At 38.3% G+C, this 21,010-nt stretch overlaps 1 long non-coding RNA gene across 2 annotated transcripts in view; it reads right to left on the minus strand.

Annotated features, from left to right (window-relative positions):
* LOC127164440 (uncharacterized) overlaps window positions 1–21,010 on the minus strand; it is a 60,659-nt gene that overhangs the window by 31,680 nt on the left and 7,969 nt on the right. Inside the window, exons 3-5 of one of the 2 annotated variants that reach the window (XR_007827645.1) lie at window positions 18,917–18,999; window positions 18,168–18,297; window positions 6,025–12,111 (exon numbers count right to left, since the gene is read on the minus strand). This is a non-coding gene — a long non-coding RNA (uncharacterized LOC127164440). Of the gene's footprint in view, window positions 1–6,024; window positions 12,112–18,167; window positions 18,298–18,916; window positions 19,000–21,010 lie in introns of those variants that run through there. The other variant, XR_007827646.1, reaches the window with a different exon arrangement.

Consider the following 21,010-nt stretch of genomic DNA (forward strand, 5'->3'; position numbering starts at 1 on the left):
GGTCAAATCAGCGGCGAACGTTATCCGAGAGGGGCTAGGCAAGAGAGTGGTCAGACAAGCGAGAGATCAAAACAACGAGGTAAACAAGGAAACTAGACACGGGGAAAACTAGGAGAAACGCTTTGTAAGAATGAGAAACAATTCAATACTCGGCGAGGAGTGACAGGAAGACCGGGGTATTTATACAGTCTCTGATTGGACGGGGGGAAGTGCAATGGCTGATGGGGAGTGTAGTCCGGGGTGTAGTGTGGCAGTCCGTGCGTTACAAAAACGCAAGAGCGACGTCTGGTGGTGAGCGGTCCGCAGCTCACTGACCAGATCATAACATAGCCCCCCCCCAAAGAGCGGCTTCCAGACGCTCCAAACAAACCACAGTCCAAGGGAGCGGTGGGGCGGGGGTTAGACAGAGCAAGGGCCGGAGGGCCAGGTCCCTGCGGAGGACCCGGTGATTGAGGCAGGACCGGCAGAGCAGGAACCCTCCAGGGCGGAGCCGGAGGCGGGACGGGCGACGCAAGAGCCCTCCAGGGTGGAGCCGGAGGCAGAGCGTGAGGCGCAGGCGCCCTCCAGGGCGGAGCCGGAGACGGGACAGGCGAAGCAGGAGCAGGAGGCGCAGCAGCCCTCCGGGGGCGGAGCAAGAGGCGGAGCAGCCCTCCAGGGCGGAACAGGAGGCGGAGCAGGAGGCGTAGCAGCCCTCCGGGGCGGAGCAGGAGGCGCAGCAGCCCTCCGGGGCGGAGCAGGAGGCGCAGCAGCCCTCCGGGGCGGAGCAGGAGGCGCAGCAGCCCTCCGGGGCGGAACAAGAAACCGTGTCTTGGTCTGGGACCTGGGGAAAGCAGGGACAGAGGAGGTAGACAGAATAGAGGAAGAAGGCACCACAGCCCTCCGGGGCGGAACAGGAGGCTGCGTCCTGGTCTGGGACCTGGGGAAAGCAGAGACAGAGGAGCCAGACAGAATAAAGGGAGAAGCAGAGAGTTTAAAGGGAAGCGCCCCCTCCATAAGAGGTTCTACAGCTGACGCTGACACCTCTGGAGGCATTGGCGCAGCTTCTCCGACGGGGAAGGCCTCTGGAGCCGACTCGAGACCAGACGGGACCTCTGGAGCCGACTCGAGACCAGACGGGACCTCTGGAGCCGACTCGAGACCAGACGGGACCTCTGGAGCCGACTCGAGACCAGACGGGGGCTCTGGAGCCGGCTCGAGATCAGACGGGAGCTCTGGAGCAGGCTCGAGATCAGACGGGAGCTCTGGAGCGTAGTGTGCGGCCCACATACTAAGAATGGTGATCGTCATCACACTGGCAGACATGTGACAAGGCTCTGGGCGGTCAGACGAGACGTGACTCGACTCTGGGCGGTCAGACGAGACGTGACTCGACTCTGGGCGGTCAGACGAGACGTGACTCGACTCTGGGCGGTCAGACGAGACGTGACTCGACTCTGGGCGGTCAGACGAGACGTGACTCGACTCCTGGAGATCAGCGGTGACTTGACTTGGCCTGTGAAGATCAGTAGCGACCTGATTTGACTCATGGAGATCAGCAGTAACGTGACTTGACTCAGGAACAGCATAGCTAGACTCAGGAACAACAGCTGGAACGTGACTTGACTCGTGGGTAACAGCTGTGACTCGGCTTGACTCGTGGGGCACAGCTATGTCCTGGCTTGACTCATGGAGAACGACAGCTGTATCTTGGCTTGATTCATGGGGAACAGCTGTGTCTTGGCCGGACTCATGGAGAACAGCAGCTTTGGCTTGACTGGACTTGGAAGCTTGACTGGACTTGGAAGCTTGACTGGACTTGGAAGCTTGACTGGACTTGGAAGCTTGACTGGACTTGGAAGCTTGACTGGACTTGGAAGCTTGACTGGACTTGGAAGCTTGACTGGACCTGGGAGCTTGACTGGACCTGGGAGCTTGACTGGACCTGAAAGCTACAGCAGCAGCTTGACTTGGCTCATGAGGATCTGCTGCAACCTGGCCTGACTCATGAACAACATGGCTTGACTCAGGAACAACAGATGTAGCGTGACTTGACTCTGTGTCTTGACTTGACGTGGAAGCCTGACTTGACCCAGGAGTGACAGCTTGACTTGACTCAGAAGATGCACCTGCAGCTTGACTTGGCTCTGCAGCTTGACTTGGCTCTGCAGCAACAGCAGCTGTAATGTGGCTTGACTTGGCTGGAACAGCAGCTGTTACATGACTTGACTTGGCAGGAACAGCAGCTGATACGTGACGGAGCACCATCTTCGCTGCCCATACAGCCATTAGGGGTGAGTCCAGCACGTGGGCCATCATGACCACAGGTGCTGTAGTGGCGGCCATATTGTGGAGTGGCTTGGTGACGGCGGCCATCTTGTGCAGTTGCTCTGGCGTGGCAGCCATCTTGTGCAGTGGCTCTGTGGCAGCCATCTTGTGCAGTGGCAGCGTGGCATCTTGTGCAGTGGCTCTGGCGTGGCAGCCATCTTGTGCAGTGGCTCTGGCGTGGCAGCCATCTTGTGCAGTGGCTCTGGCGTGGCAGCCATCCTGTGCAGTGGCTCTGGTGTGGCAGCCATCTTGTGCAGTGGCTCAGGAAAGGTGGCTGTAACTTGACATGACGCAGGAAACACGGTTGCAATCTGACTTGACTTGGAAACTTGACTTGACTCGGGAAATGCAGCTGTAAATTGACTTAACTTGGAAACTTGACTTGACTCAGGAAATGTAACTGTACCTTTAAATGGCTCTTGAGTGGCAGCTGTGACATGACGGAGCTCTGTTTTCGCCTCCATCTTGTGAACGGGCTCTGCAGTCACCGCCATTGTGTGGACGCGTTCCGACGCGGCCGCCATTTTGTGCGCGGGCTCTGCTGACGCCGCCATAGCATGAGCGCGCTCCGACACGGCCGCCATTTCTCGAGCGATCCAGGCGGCAAACTTGTTTGTGGCGTCGTGATCCGGCAAGACCGCTAGTTTGCGAGTGGGACGCGCGGTCGCCATTTCCGCGTTGTCGCGTTCCCTCTCCGCGACCCCCACAGTGCACAGCGAACCCACACACAATAATGCAAAGTTCAGGAACGCCTCCAGCGACGAGCGCGGACCCTCGCGTCTCAGTCGCGCACGGAGGGGCTGGTTCACGCCGTCACAAAACACCTCAATCTTTATACAGTCCGGGAGAGTGGAATAATTAGAAATTGCAATAAACTCACGGATATACTGTTCGAGTGTGTGTGTCTTCTGTTTGATCCGGGAGAGAATTCTGTCTGTGTCCGTATCGGCTGATTGTCCGGGGTGAAGCTGCTGGATCCTGTGTTGGCCGAGTATTCTGTAACGGGGTGAATGAGACGAGATGCGAGCGGATCCATATGCGAGCTTTTATTAAAGGGACGTGACAAAGACATGGTCAGGCAGACAGGGTAAATCAATGGCAGACAGGTGTATGGACGGCGAGACAAGAATAATCCTTAAACAGGCGAGGGTCAAATCAGCGGCGAACGTTATCCGAGAGGGGCTAGGCAAGAGAGTGGTCAGACAAGCGAGAGATCAAAACAACGAGGTAAACAAGGAAACTAGACACGGGGAAAACTAGGAGAAACGCTTTGTAAGAATGAGAAACAATTCAATACTCGGCGAGGAGTGACAGGAAGACCGGGGTATTTATACAGTCTCTGATTGGACGGGGGGGAAGTGCAATGGCTGATGGGGAGTGTAGTCCGGGGTGTAGTGTGGCAGTCCGTGCGTTACAAAAACGCAAGAGCGACGTCTGGTGGTGAGCGGTCCGCAGCTCACTGACCAGATCATAACACATATATAGAGCTTTATAAGGTCTTATTTACATCGGTGCTTTTTTCAATGTATTTTGAATCATTTTTATGATTTTATACATTATAATTATCATTTGTTTTTATAATGTATTGTGACAAAGTGAAATTGGTTTGCAATTGTTTTTGCAGTTTTTTTCTGTATCCATGAAATACTCAAATTACCTACTGCATTGGTCAAATGTGCAGTATAAATCTCATTCTTGACCCACTATTTGATTAATCTGCCACTTTAAAACATTTAACCCAAACTAGGATTCAAATAATCATATTTCCTTAAATGCAACTCACTTTATAAATAGTGACATATAGGCATCATGTAATAAACTAGTATTCCTTTGTGGTCCAACATGTCAATTTATGGCTCAACCAATGGGGTGAGTTTGGGGTGGGACTTCTTGTTTGACTGTCCAATGAGAGATTGGGGGCGGAGTTTAGGGTGCAATTTTAAAAAAAATGTTTTTGCTATTTTATTTGGTGACACTAATGACTATAAAAAGTACTAATTAATGTCATACTCTTTAGTTTATCCATTTTATATGGTAGTATATTGATATTTTTATTAATTTTATCCGCTTATGATGTCATTATATGGTCAAAACCCGAAATTACACGCTTCACCTTAAATATAAATTTTGCAAATAGTCATTCCTTGAAAAACTCTATTGATATTAAAAGAGAAGTTCACTTCCAGAATGAAATTTTCCTGAAAATGTGTGAGGTCAGACTAGTGCAAGATGAGCATTTGTGGTTAAAAAGAATAGATATAGAAAAGAGTAGACCAATCATTTTGCTAGATAAGACTCTTATTCCTCGGCTGAGATTGTGTAGAGTCTTTTGAAGCTGCACTGGAATTGCAATTTGCACTTTCAACCCATTGACTCCCATTGAAGTCCGCTATATGGAGAAAATGAATGTTTTCCTCAAAAACCTTAATTTCTTTTTAACTTAAGAAAGGCATGAACATCTTGGATGATACACTGGGGGGTGAGTAAATTATTAGGACATTTTCATTCTGGAAGTGAACTTCTCTTTTAATACTTCTGAAGTGCACTATGCTAATCCAACCATATGGCTTATATCAAGCGAATTTGTCCTCCATGTACGGCCATTAGTGCCTACTCACAGCTATTAACCTATGCCCATACCTTCAAGCTATTTTCAATCATTTTAATTTTTGTATCCAACACACACGCTTGTAAACACCTTATGTGCTTAGACTCATTTATTGGTCATTTTCTCACTCAGAATCTCAAGAAGAGTCACTCTCGCCGCCTGAGAAATTAGATCAGCGATGATGGCGTTCGTCAGCTGACACAGATTAACCAATTATCACCGCTTCACCTTCTAAACCTCGGCGTAATTAGAGCGCTACCCTTTTGTCATCCCAAATGATTGTGTTTTGGAGCTCGTGCTGGTCTGATTGTGTTTGTCAGCCACGCTGATGATGCAGAGAGCTTGTGTACTGTATGTATGTCGATAGTTTCCAAGGCAACAAACTCCGCCGTGTGAATAATGCAGTGTTATAGAGTTGTATAAGAGCCTCTCTTGTTACTGTAAGCTGACAGCATCAGGGACAAAATAAACGTATTATTACCCCCTCTTTGTTTAACTGAGGAAAACATCTACTGTCCCTGATGCGTTAAGCTTGTACTGCTCAAGGGCACAATGGCTCAGTGCAGGGTTTAAACCTACAACCTTGCAATTACAAGTTCAGACTGTTGGAAGTGCAACTTTGTACTTGGAAAAGTATAACAGAGCTACTTGGAAATCGATGTGGAAATCCATAACACGAAGCATGTACACAGTCAGTGTTAAAAATCTCAGTTTGGAGCAAATCAAATGAATAAATGAGTACATTTCCAGACATTAAATGACTGCAGCGCCAACATTTGCAGAGACAGTCATGCATAAAACATGGAAAATGAGTCTCATGCATCTAATGCATCTACACAGCGAATGCTAGCATTGAATAGCATCAGAATATGATTGCTAGGAGGCTAGCTATTGCTAGTTAACTAGTAGCTAACTTTCTTTGTATCTTGCAAATGCTGCGCAATCAAGTATTAAAATCCTAAATCTTAAAATTGGATACTTCAAGGAAATCAGATATGAACTTGCTGCGTTCCCTTCTCAATACAGCATAGCCTCAAGTGCCTTTTAGCTTAATACAACCTTTACCACTTAAATAACAAGCACACATTTTTCAATATTGCAATATATTAAAACAGATTAATTATGTACCATCCATCCAGTGGATACATATTGTCCCTGAGGTATAAACAAGCAGTCCAATTTATTTTACAGTACATCTTCCTTAATGAAATCAACTATATAAGGAAGTCTTACTTATAGTATAGTTTGGTATTTATTAATACTTTTAATTTATTTTTTATTCATTATTATTTATTAATTCTAAAATATTTTATAAAATGAAATATTTGTAAAAAAAAATTTAGCTTTTTTTTTTTATACATTAAGTCTGTAAGTCTTTGTAATATTAGTTTTTCATTATAGTTAATTGCCAGGGCAGCATTTCTTAGTATTTTTAATATATAGATTTTTTTCAGATTCCATTTTCAGTTACCAAAAACAAATTTCATAAGTTTTGCTATGTGAAATAACAGACATTCAAATTTGTTTAATATATAGCCTTGGTCTTATTTTGATTTTGAAGTCAATGATTTTTCCACATAAAATGCAATAAAATTGCATTTTAAAATAAAATAATATAATAAAATAAAATAAAAAGTCTTGTGTTATTTTGCTTTTTGGCTAATGTGAGTTCTAGCTTTTTAAACTATGTCACTTTTTTATAAACCATTTAATGCCTGATTTTTTTTTCTTTTGTTCGGTTTCAATTTACAGTTTTTTAAAAAAAAAATTTCATACGTTTTGCAATGTGAAATAATAGACTCTTTCAAATTTGTTTAATACATAGTCTTGGTCCTTTTTTGAACAAATCAATTATGTGCATTTTCCACATAAAATAAAATAAAAATGAAATAAAATAAGTATTGTACCACCTCTGAAATGATTTTCTTTTTTTTTTTTGGTTTATGTCAATTTTAATTTTTTAAACTATGCCACTTTTTTATAAACCATTTAATGCCTAATGAATATTTTTTTTCTTATTAACATCCCATTTCCCTCAGAAATCTGTCACATTATGAAAGTAAAATGGATTGCAAATGCAGCTTTAAAACTCTAAAATACATCCACTGCTTGAATCCTTGTTGCTGTGATTTTACCCTTCCTGCGGTCCACAAATTATGATTTATTAACGTGTCAAAAGCTTCAGAACTGATCCGACTCGTTTTACAAGCGTAGCCTTTGAAAACCTTGAGGGTTATAGTGGGTCAGACCCATCACTGAGGATTTTAAGAGCCGCTGCTGCCATTTCATTTATGCATTTACGTCTGTGTAATTTACACGAGCGCGTTCACGCAAAGAGGAGTCTCGGATGGGATTTCGCAGGGATTGTATCCGCATGCAGCGCTACACCCATCTGCTTGTATATTTTCCTGATTGCAGACACCGTTAGCATCAGATAAACCTGAAAAGATTAGGATAGTTCACTAAAGGTTCTGTACTTAACCAGCGTCTCCTGCAGCGGGGGCGGTTTGCATAATCAGAGTCGACATAATGCAAAGTGGGAGGGAGATGAGAAAAATAACCCTTCCTCTCTCCCTTCAACACGTCTTTCAGCAACAAATCTTGCACAGCGTGCAAATAAAAAAGCAAGTAGGTGTAGTGCACACGCACGTGGCCTTCGGCGTTGTCACGCCGCCATGGCCAGAGAGGCCTGTTGGACCGAAGGGCCTGGAAATTAAAGTGCCGTGAGATACCGCTGTGAGACTTGGCCGCGGATTCCACCTCGTTCTAACAGGGCTATCACTTAAACCAAACGAGCCCCGTCGGATCACCGGGGTCAAGTGCACTTTGTGCTCCAATTAGATCACAAATGGGACTTCGTACAATTATGTCCATGAAGCATGGTAGCAAGGAAAGTGCTATTCATCTATTCAGATGATTGCAGTTACATACGTGTGAAATAAACACTGCCATGGCGCTTGGAGAAGAATCAGGTGCGATGTGTTTGTTGACAGATGTGAAGGTGTGTTCCATTCACCTGAGCTGACAATCTGCCATATTGTGTTGACACTAGGAAATGCTAATGGAGATATTCCTATGCTTTAAAAGGCCAGACATTGATTGGTAAGCAGTTTACTAGGTTTACTTCTCATGGTGCGGGGAGTGAAACTAGCAATGCTGCTAGCTTAACTATTTTCAATTGCATTACAAATGCTGAAATGTTTTTAATAGCGTAGCACGCTATCGAGTTATTTTTGCCTACGCATAGCAGTGTATCACTGTTTTTGTCACGTATTTGCCTTGCAGCCTAACATCTGAGTAAGCTGATGAAATAACCAAACACAATTCCCTAGAATCTCTCCCAAACAGAAGGTTCATTTATTTTGGGGGGATTGAGTTCATTCAGACTGATTCATCAATTTACTGAAGCTATTTTACAGCTTTTTTGTAGTGTATAAATATATAGGTAAATACTGCTGTTTATCTATCTATCTGAGCTTGACAATATATATGTGAGCTACGTTCATATTTAAAATCGAATTCACTGTTTTCATCTCTCTGTTTGTGTTTGTTACTATCTTTATGAGAGAATTATTTAAATCATTAAACGATTCATTCAAAAACACTGATTCATTAGTGAGCTTCTTTTCATGACTGATTCATTTAAATAATTAATTTAACATTTTGTTGAGAAGACTGATTCATTTGGTAAGAAAACAAGTTGCAGTCTATATGGGCGAGTCATTTAATTATTCATCCACCTAAAAACATTAGGGAACCTTCAGGAACTAAACAAATAACACCTGCTTTGAGTGAATCATTCACTCATCTAATCTGTTCAAAAAAGTGACTTTATGAGTGAGTCACTGAATCGTTTACTCAATGGATTCATTTGTAAACATTTATTTCTTCAGGAATAAATTAAATTCCTGTCTCTATGAGAAAGTCATTGAATCTTTCACTCAGTCGATTTGCTTAAAAACAGTGATTCATTTAGAAACTAAACATGTGACTGTCATTATGAGTGAATCACTGACTCATTTATTCAAACGATTCATTCGAAAGCACGGATTCATTCAGGAACAAAACAAGTAGCTGTCTCTATGTGAAAAATCATTGAATCATTCACTCAACCAATTTGCTCAAAAACAGTAATTCATTTAAAAACTAAACATGTTACTGTCCTTAAAAGGGAATTACCGAATCATTCAGTTAATGGACTCATTTATAAACACTGATTAATTTAGGAAAGAAACAAATGGCTGGCTGTCTTTATGAGAAAGTCATTGAATCGTTCAACCAATTTGCAATAATTCGTTTAGAAATTAAACACGTGACTGTCTTTATTAGTGAATCACTAAATCATTCATTTAAACTATTCTTTCAAAAGCACTTATTCATTCAGAAACAAAACAAATGGATGTTTCTATAACTTATTGAATCATTCACTCAACCAATTTGTTCAAAAACAGTGATTTATTTAGAAACTAAACATGTGACCGTCTTTATGAGTAAATCACTGAATCATTCATTTTAACAGTTCTTTCAAACTGATTCAATCAGAAATTAAATTTGATTATCTTTCAAGTGAGCCATTTCAATCATCCATTCAATGATTTGTTCAAAACCACTGATTTGTTCAAAAACAAAATCAGTGACTAGCTGGTTAGGAGAATAATTTATTTATAAATTCTGTGATGGTTCACTGATAAAGACAATTAGCATAAAAAACAAAATATATATGTCCTTAAGTCACTTTGTATAAAGTAGGGAGATGATGGAGCAAACATGAGTGCTTGGTGAATACTTACTCTTACTTAATACTCGAATTGCTGCTTCCTCGCTTCCTCACGTGTCCGTCCTCTAGCCAGTGACCCAGAAATCGATCGAAGTCATGAAGGACATGTCAGTTCTTTAAATGCACTGCGAGGAGGTGAGAATCAAGGAAAGAGGAAGCTTCCATACAGGAAAACACAAGTGTTTTTTTGTTGAAACACCTGACGCATGCATAAATTCTCCTTCACCTTCACATCTGTCACAACAGTTTTAAGCACGTCTTACCTTTGTGGTTTAAAAGAAAAACATACGTTTCACATATTTCAACAACGTATCTGGACTTATTAAGAATGTCTTGATTAATCAAGGTACGACAACATAACAGCAGATCCCGTAAGAACCACAAGGTAACACAGCTGTGCAGAGATGTCGCTTTGAAGGGACGCTTGAGTGAGCAGGATTTTGAATTTTGCAAACATATCTTGCTGAGTTTCTCACATCCATTTCTTGCATCTTAAAACACAAGAGCTAAAATGCAAGAAAACGAAACCAATAAAGGAAACAGGAAAGCACAGCTTAAAATAGCTTCCCCAACACTAGTGCAATAAAACAAAAGCCAAAAGTTACAAGTTAAGAGTTAATACTTGTCTAGTCATCCAATCTTGGTATTTCTCCAGCAATCAAAAGCCTCTCTGACATTTTAGAAAGTCAGCCTAAAGAGGCAGATGATGATTTTCGGTAAGTGAGACATCTGCTGAAAGAGCTTCTTGATCATTAGCTTGGACTCGTGTGTTTATGGGATAGGTAGAGAGAAATGTCAGGTTAGGTTATGCTTCCGCTACATCATATTCAGCTGTCAGGGAGAGAATGTGAGAGCTGAGAAGAGCGAGAAAACAGACTCAACGGATGAAAAGAAGCAACTTATTTTGAACGCATTAGCAAACGGGAGCAGAAGATGGAAGGGATGTGAAAATATGCTTTCTCTTGAAAGAAAGGATTTGTGCTTTTGTTGCTGGTTTTATTTCACTGTTCGCATTTGCATTTTTCTCCAATGCACCACTTTTCCCAGCATTGAAAACATTCCTGCAATTTAAATTAATTTGACAACTTTTTTCAATTGCAAATTAGTTGATTTGCTACCCTTCGTTTTACTGTGACACTTTTATTTTAACATTATTTCTATGCTATTATAGGATTTATTATTTTAATGTCACTTTTTTCAGTTTGGATTTATTTTTAATTGAATTAAATTTAATTTTAATTTAGTTATTATTTTATGTGCTTTTGTCATTTATATTATTTCATTTTTGGTTTTAGTAATTTTAGTACTTCAGTCTAAACTTACTTTATTTCAGTTAGCTGCCAAATTAATATTTATATTTTTTGTTTTATTTATTTTAATTAATACAGATTTGAATACATTTAGATTTACTGAATAATAAGACAAATGCACATTTGTGTTTTTCTCATTTCTATTATTTTAGCTTTATTTTTATTTCATTTTTGGTTTTAGTAATTTTAGTACTTCTGTAACAATACAGATTTTAATACATTTAGATTTAGTGAATAATAACACAAATGCACATTTCAGAGAACCTCACAGCTGGATTCGACAGCAAGGCTTTTGAAATGAAATGTTTATTAGATGTTCAAAGACTTGTTTAAATTATAAAAATGCATTTTTGCTGAATGCTGACAGTAGATGAGAAAATATTATAGAGTTTAATGCTCTATTAATAATTAAACAAAAGCAAACTGTGCAATGCTTTTTCAAAATCCGTGTACGGACGATATATCACGATAAACTCAAATGCAAATATGCTTATGCAGATGCAAATGCTTAATGGATTAAAAAACTGACCGTAAAAGCAGCCATTTTATAATAACGCCTACTGTATGTTGTGGCAACACTGAAAATGCAACATACTTGCATTGTGTTATACATCTCCGACACAGAAATGCATTAAAAAATAATATGAGTGCACATGAGATGATGCAGGGCCATCTCAGGTGAAACAGCCTTGTTTGACATCAACCTCACTGCTAACAGATGTTAGTGCTTCTGTGCTTTTAACATCCATTATTCTTAAGGGAGTTTAAAAGCTGCAAACACAGATGCTGTATATAAAATGGATGCATGTATATACTGCACATCTGTTTATATGTATGTATGCAGCATATGCATAACATGAACTATACACTATAGCATAGCATATAAACTATTTTATAGTTCAAGGGTGGCTCTCAAGTCAAAAACCTGTGTTTGGTCCAAGCAGGTGTCGGTGGCGCCCTGTCCCAACATGCATCTCTGTCTCTCTTATCTTCTGGGGCCGAAGCTCCAGCAGCATGTTTGTGCCAGGACCTCGACTCAAGATAAAGCTGAAAGCAAAATCCTGCTGCTGACAACCTCTCGGTCTCAGATAAGCATCCCGTGTCCACGGGTCCTGCGGGGTGTTTGGTGGGAAAAAAGAACACGGAGAATTAATGGAGACAAAATGGTTACACCACAGCCGTTTTTTGCCGTCTACTAACCCCAAAACCTCCAACTGATGAATAGATGCTTAAACAGATAGGTCACTGCTTTCTACTTCAAATTCTCAAGAGAAACTTTATTTGTTTCAAAACACAAATATAAGCTTGGTGAAAACAAGCTGGATGTGAGCGTTCGCTTCAGAGGAAGGAGTATTTCCACCGCACGCTTAATCAATACGCTTCTTAGTGAATTAGGCCATGCAGACAGGGCCGAACCGACAGCACAGCGGCTTTCTGAGCCTCGGGGATCTCAGGTCTATCTGTTAATGTACAGTTCGCTGGCTGAGCCAAACTAATCCTCTTCAGGTCCATCCCTAACATTGACTCAGTGTTGTACAACATGCTATTATATCACAACAGAAGAACTCTGCTCTATTGCTCATGTGGGTGTGTGTCGTTTTGGAGATGTGAGCCTGGTGGTGTGGATGCATGACCCTTTATTCTTTGTTTCTTTCAGTTGAAATCCCTTTAAAGCACAGAAAATGTCATTCTGTAACACATTCAGCTTCTTCATACTGTTGAATGAAGCAGAACGTTCAGTGGACAGGATTTGATTGGATAATGAAAGTTCTAAATTCTGATCATATAGTCATTACATTGCCCAAATTTTTGGAATATGACTAGAAATCAAAGGATATTCCAAGATGGTGCACCCAAAAATGAAAATTCTGTCATTATTTACTCACCATCATATCACTGCAAACCCATAAGACGTTTGTTCATCTTCAGAACACAAATTAAGATATTTTTGGATGCCCTTACTACCCTTCTGGGCCTTGAACGTTTCAGCTTCATTTTCAATTTCATCAATGATATCTTAATTTGTGTTTTGAAAATGAACGAAGGTCTTTTGGAGTCTTTTCTCTTTTTTCCATTGCCTAAAAGGTTATTTCATTTTATTTCAAATGCTCTTCATACTAAGAAAAAACTTTGTCCTTTTAAAAAAATCAATCACTAAAAGGTTCTTTGAGGAGCTCAGAATGGTTCTTCTATGGCATCGCTGTGGGATCTTTGTCTTGAGTGTAGCAGCTCAAATGTGAAGGATGACACTCAATGCAAGCATGTTTTTTGAGGGGTGCAATTATCATTTCCCATTTTTTCCCATTGCAATTTATCATTATTGGTTTAATAACCAAGTCATCTTGGTAATTCAAATACACTGATGCAATGTATTTGCTTAAAAGCCAATATTTACCATCAGTTGTGTACATCTTTCCAGGTCTTCAAATGCCATTCAGTTGGACGTTTTTCCAAGCAGGAGTTTGGACATTTCTGAGTTTGGACATTCTATTTTTTTTTCTTTCAATATTATTTACAATATTTATTAAAGTATACTACCATTTTGGGGTAAGTACTATTTTTTTAAAAGCAATTAATACTTTTATTCAGCAGGAACACATTAAATTGATCAAAAGTGACATTATGAACATCAAAAAAAAAAAAAAACCCTCCAAAACCCCCCAAAAGTTTGGAAACGCCCTGGAAAAGTGGGTGCTATTAAGGTGTGCTGACCCAAAAATCTTTTAAAACCCTGGGCCAAGTTTAAACCAGTAACCAGGCGTCACAGCTGGCAAAGTGGCATGTCTGACTTTGACATGTATATATTGCCATTATTATGCAATCAAAATGAAAATTATTATTGCTGCTCTTCAATGATAATGTCAAGTTACTTTAATGTATTTGCACCAAAAAATGATAAAGATTTATGCTTATATCATCCAAAACCACACTTTGCCAGGGGTGTTTCCAAACTTTTGGATGGCAGTGTATAATGTTACAAATAATTTCTATTTTAAGTAAGTTGTTCTGAACAATCTATTCATCAAAAGAACTTGCAAAAATGAATTAGTTTCCACAAAAATATTAAGCAACTAATTATAAAAAGCAATGTTTCTTGAGCATTATATCAGCATATTAGAATGATTTCTGAAGGAGTATGTGACACTGAAGACTGGAGTAATGATGCTGAAAATTCAGCTTTGCTATATTCAAATAGAAAACACTTATTTTAAACTGTAATAATATTTAGCAATATTGCTGTTTTTACTGCATTTTTGTTCAAATAAATGCAGCCTTGGTGAGCATCAGAGACAAAAACATGAAAAATTATTACCCACCCAACTTGTTTTGTTGTTTGTCTTAAGTAGCACGGGAATATTTGTAGCAATAGCCAAAAATACATTATATGGGTCAAAATGAGTTTTTCTTTTATGCCAAAAATCATTAGGATATTAAGAAAAGATCTTGTTCTATAAAGACATTTTGTAAATTTCCTACTGAAAATATATCAAAGCTTAATTTTTGATTAGTAATATGCATTGATCGTTTGCACAACTTTAAAGGTGATTTTCTCAGTATTTTGATTTTTTTGCACCCTCAGGTTCCTGATTTTCAAATAGTTGTATCTCGGCCAACCATACAAACCATACAAACCATACATCAATGGAAAACTTGTTTGTATGTTTAAATAAGCTTATCAATTAGATGTATAAATCTCAATTTAAAGAAATTGGCCCTTATGACTGGTTTTGTGGTCCAGGGTCACAATTATGTTCTCATATTATCTTACAAGTGCACTCGTTTTCAGAAATTCATATCATCAAGCAATAATTTCAAAGGTCTTCCTTATTTATTGTAGCAACATGGTGCCACATGTAATGTTTAACTTTGAGCACATAAACTGTGGTGGAAATTGTACGATCCGATTCAATTAACTACAGAACAACAATCAATGTTCAGGAGGAACAGGCTCTTGACTCGCTGCCAGCCGATGGTTTCTGCCTCGCGCTGACTAAAACTGACAGTGCGCGAGAAGCCTCGGTCCCTTCTGCTTAAAAATGCACACACAGTTGTTTTTACAAGATGACTCCGCTGATGAAGGATTCTGGGCCGTCCGACCCAAATCACTGCACACTGATATTAAGCATTCGGCGTATGAGCTAATTAGAGCACCATTAGCACCCGCCCTTCCCTTTCTCTCTTAATACATTATCACTTGTGCAGCAAAAGCTGGAGGGCGAAAAAAGAGAAAGAAACATAAGAAAGAAGAAAAACACGCATTAATCATCTGCGCTGAAATCCAGGTTGGTCTGTGGAAACATGCAAATTTAGAAGACTGTTTTTGTGTGAGTGTTAGCTAAAGCTTTGTGGCTTTCTAGGTAAGATGAAAGTGCCCTTCTGTTAAGCACATGCGCCTAAACCTTGCTTAATATAAAGAAATCATTGCAAAAGAAAAGTAATTATGGTTTGGGATTAAAATGCGGACGAAGAGGTGCTGTGAGGAGTTAAACTAAAATGCTTATTTCAGACCCTATCAAACTCAGTTTTGTGAGACTCAGTCCCAAAAGTTTTTTTTTTTTAATATTAATATTTAGATTTTTAATTCCATGTTTGAAATCATAAAATTACATTTCATTCCTTTACTGTTGGATTTTATGTTTTCATTGTACTTTCAGTTGAAGTTTTAATAATCTTTATTAATCTAATCAATTCTTGTGTGTTTGTCATTTTTATTATTTTTTTAATTCAGAGTATTTTATTTATTCAGTGTTATCAACTGAGATTTTATTTTTTTTATTTCATTTTTATTTTTTTTCTATTTATTCAGTTGTTTTAGTATAAACTGAGTGACTTCACTTTTTTATTTGACATTTTCAATGTAATTTTAGTAAATTTTTTTGATAATCTTGTGTTTTTGTCATCATCATCATCATTATTATTATTTGTTTTAGTACCAATTGAGATTATTATGAATTTATTATTTTTTTAATACTGTGAATTTTCTTTTTTTATTTTACGTCTTCAATGTCATTTTAATAATAAATATATATATATATATATATATATATATATATAATTTTATTTGTTATTATTATTATTATTATTATTTTATGTTTTAGTATCAACTGAGATTCTATTTATTTTATTTTTTTAATATTGTGAATTTCTCCTTTTTATTTTATGTTTTCAATGTAATTTTAGTTACAATTTTTATGATTTTCATGTGTTTTGTTATTTTTATTATTTTTTATTTACTCTGGGTTGTTTTAGTATCAACTGATATTCTACTTTTTATTTGATTTTTTAATATTCTAAACTCTCTTTTTTTATTTTACATTTTCAATGTAATTTTAATTAAAGTTTTAATATTTTTTGTGTGTTGTCATTTTTATTATATTTTTATTTATTCAGAGTTGTTTTAGTATCAACTGTAACACTACTTACAAATGTATTTTTTAAATATAGTGAAATTTCTTTTTTACTTTACGTTTTCAATGTAATTTTAGTTAAAGTTTTAATAATTTTCTTGTGTGCTTTTATCATTTTTATTATTATTATTTAGTTTATTTAGAGTTGTTTTAGTATCAACTGAGATTCTGTTTATTTATTTTTAATATTGTGAATTACCTTTTTAATTTTACATTTTCACTGTAATTTTAGTTATTTTAAATAATTTTCTTGTGTGTTTTTGTAATTTTTATTAGATTTTTTAAAATATATCTATATAGTTTTTATTCATTTTTATTTCAATTTTTGTTGTTTTAGTACCTCTAAAAACCAAATGCAAATGAGGACATAAAATAAGTAAATTTCTATTTTATTTTACTTCAGTTAACATTTATTTTATTTCAAATAACAAATAATGTTGTGATGCCTAAATTCACTTGTGGCATTTAAAATCACTCAATTTAGTTTTAAGTATTTTATTTTTATAACTCCATTTATTTAGACAAACTAATTTTATGTAATAATGTAATTGGCCATTACAGTTTACCCACAAGGAACTTAATTTCCTAAAGTAAAGCACACAGTGTCATTTAAAGTGTTTTTAATTGATATTACGATGCGGCGGTTCAACTTTCGTGTGTCGCTCTAACACAAGAGTCTGCATGCACAGTTTAAAGCCTCGCTGCTTTGTGTTTCATGTAATTGTACATGCTGAACGCTGTTCTGTTTTTGGCACAGCGCACACACTGTAAATAGCACTGGGAGCTTGTGCGGTGTAAGCCAGCCGCTTTGTTTTGCCAGGGTTTTGATAAAGAGAGTCTCTCAGCACTGATCAGAGGAAGCTTTGTTGACGAGTCTTTGTCGATTTATAACCACACATGACATGAATCTTTATGAACACCCCAACCCCACTGCTTTACAAAAAAGTGGACGGGCACGTACTCGGGGCACCTTCAGCACACCGTAGCCAACGTATCCAAAGACCATCACACATATACAAGCCCAAAGCATCATCTCTGCCTCTGACCTATTTGTATAGCACGCAACGGAGAACAACATTGCAGCTTCTTACATAAGAGTGTAATTATAGTCACTGTTGGTGGTTTGTGATTGGTGCGCATGCTAAGAGGCGTTGCATACTTGAATGTTGTTTACTTCCTGACAAACCTCTCTTTATTTTGGCTTCATATTGTTGTTTACTCAGACAGTGGTGTTAAAATGATTTCCAACACTTAACACACATAAAATCACACAGAGTTCCATGAACCAGTGGGTTCGTTCCAAGAAAACATAATAAACGTGCGTTTTCCTCTACTTCAAATCACAGAGTGGCATTTTGCGTCCTTAGAGTGAATTAGATAGAGCTATAAAGTCTGAGAAACAAAGTCAACTGGCATTTAAAGAACATAGGAAACTTTTTTCAGGTTCTTTGAAACATTTTCCAAGTTATTTGTTTTGTGTTTGAAGGCATGAGACAAAAGCTCTTCATATCTTTCAAAGCATCAAAAGCCCTTTTGAAATGTCTTACTGCTACTATAGAGAGATTATAGCTTTTTTAAAAAAAAGTTTTTTCTTTCTTGACTCCCACCATTGTTCATTTGATGGGTAACAAATGCAAAATTTGAACTGAGTTCATTTTAATTTGTTAATTTATAGATTGTTTTCTTCTTTGTCTTAAGGCTAACTGGCATTAAAGTTCTTCAAACAAATAAAAAGTCATTAAAAGAAGAGTTTAACTCACCCTCAGGCCATCCAAGATGTAGATGAGTTTGTTTCTTCATCAAATTCAGAGAAATTCAGCATTACATCATTTGCTCACAAATGAAATCCTCTGCGGTGAATGGGTGCCGTCAGAATGAGAGTCCAAACAGCTGATAAAAACATCACAATAATTCACAACATCACTCCAGCCCATCAATTAATATCTTAAGTGAAAATACATCAAGACATTTTAACTAACATTTTAACTAATTTTCATTAACACATTTTAACTTTTTAACCATCGCTTCTGTCCAAAATACATGTTAACCACTAGCAGCGTTGCCAAGTCTGTGGTTTTACTTCCAAATTGGGCTTGTTTTACACTGTTGCCAGGTGTTGTTTTTTTTTTTTTACTTGCGAATTAAAGTGATTTCCCTGAAATGCAAGAAATGCAGAAAGGAAAACCATAGGAAAAACACAATTAGGCTAGTTTTGGGATAGTTTTGATTTGTAATTGGGGTGGTTTTGTTTTGCAGACCTGGCAAACCTCACTACCAGTCAGTAGAATATTAGTAAACCATCTGCTCAATATCTGCTAACACTCGCTTCATCAGAACAGACTTGGAGAAAATTAGCATCACATTACTTGCTCACCGATCCTCTGCAGTGAATGGGTGCCGTCAGAATGGCCAAATCCACTGATATTCACTTAGAAATGTTTTGAACTCTTTTCAGTTACTTTTTTTACTAGAGAAAGCAATATTTATGGATAGAGGACTTGTATTTTACCTGAATGCAGTGGCACTGCATCACTTGCTCACCAATGGATTCTCTGGAGTGAATGGGTACCGTCAAAAGTAGAGTCCAAACAGCTGATAAAAACATCACAATAATTCACAACATGACTCAATCTATCAATTAATGTCTTGTTAAGTGAAAAGCTGTGTGTTTGTGCCGAACAAATCCATCTTTAAGACATTTTAACTTTTTAACCTTCACTTCTGGCCAAAACACGAGTCCTTATCCACTAACATGTTTGCTTACAACTGTTTTGGACTGTTTCCATTTGTAAACATGTTTTGATCTGTGCATATTCTCTCCTGATTCAGATGAGACAATATTTTTTACTAGAGAAAGCAATATTTTGGATAGAGGACTCATATTTTAGCCAAAAGCAGTGGCATTACATCACTTGCTCTCCACTGGGTCCTCTGCAGTGAATCGGTGCTGTCAGAATAAGCGTCCAAACAGCTGATAAAAGCATTACAATTCACAACACAACTCAAGTCCATAAGTTAATGTCTTGTTAAGCAAAGAGCTGCACTTTGTAAGAAACAAATCCATCATTATGACAATTAAACTTTTTAACCATCACTTCTGGCCAAAATACGAGTCCAAATCCACTGATATGTTTGCTTATAACTGTCTTGGACTGCTGTTTGTAAATAGTGTTTGATCTGTGCATATTTCTCTCCTGATTCAGATGAGATTACTTTTTTTACTGGAGAAGGCAATATTATGGATAGAGGACTCGTATGTTAGCTGAAGGCAGTGGCATTACTTCACTTGCTCACCAATGGATCCTCTGCAGTGAATGGGTGTCGTCAGAATGAAAGTGCAAACAACTGATAAAAACATCACAATAATCCACTCCAGTCCATCAGTTAACATCTTGTGAAGTGAAAAAGCTGTGTGTTTGTAAAAAGCAAATTCATCCTTAAGGCATCTTTAACTTCAAACCACTGCTTTCAGCTAAAATACAACTCCTCTATCCATAATATTGCTTTCTCCAGTGAAAAAGTCGTTTCGTCTGAATTAGGAGAGAAATATGCACATATTAAGCATTGTTTAAAGAAAACATGTCAGTGGATTTTGACATGACCGTACAAAAGGGATGGACTTATTGTGGATTACTGTGATGTTTTTATCAGCTGTCTGGACTCTCATTCTGACGGCACCCATTCACTGCAGAGGATCCATTGACGAGCAAGTGATGTAATTCTAAATTTCTCCAAATCTGTTCTGATTACGAAACAAACTCATCTCATCATGAGTAAATTTCCATTTTACGGTAAACTACTCCTTCCTTGTACATGTCAAAATGTCCATTTTGCACCTCAAAAGTGCACATCAGGCGTCATCTCATATTTAGAAAAGATACATACATTTTCCAAGACAGCATACCTGTCAAAACTGTCATACATAATTCATCACATTTGCCATATCTGAGCGTGTGAATGTCTTGTAGTGTCAGTCTGTTTAAATTGAAAAGATAAGATGTCCAAGCCAAAGGATATATGGCATCCTGGAGGTGATTGTGACGCCTAGATTTCACCTGACAACTGGCAGTGTTTATGTGGATCTGCATCCATCCGTTGTGGAAAGCAGGTAATGGAACGAGAGCTGATGGAGCGTGAATGAGAGGCAGTAGGCGTGGAGTGGGTGTGCAGATGCATCACGCAGGGCGGCTGAAATAACACACTGCGTTACACCATCACTGTATCCTCAAATACCTTTTAAGATCTTATTCATCTCAATAATTAGCGCCTCTGCAATGTGATCATTTTCCACTCACATCCTGCATATGGTGTGAAAGTGATCTATAATCTGAGGTTGTGACATTAAAATCAACATGAATAAGCATACACAACCTGTTTCACTTCTGTAATATGACATATTTTAAAATGAAACATGATATTCAATGAGGAATAAGAGGTAGCTAAATGGACCATGGTGACTAGCCAATAAGGATGGGATTGTAACAAATTTAAAAAATTCAGTTCAGGTTTCCTAATAATCGTTCTTCTAAAGAATAAATGGAAGAAAAACGCAATTCCAAATTCTACTTGACTTTGTAACTGTCCATGTCAGCTACCAGCAGTG

The sequence above is a fragment of the Labeo rohita genome, chromosome 4, assembly GCF_022985175.1.
Source record: "Labeo rohita strain BAU-BD-2019 chromosome 4, IGBB_LRoh.1.0, whole genome shotgun sequence".
In the NCBI taxonomy this organism is placed as follows: Eukaryota; Metazoa; Chordata; class Actinopteri; order Cypriniformes; family Cyprinidae; genus Labeo; species Labeo rohita.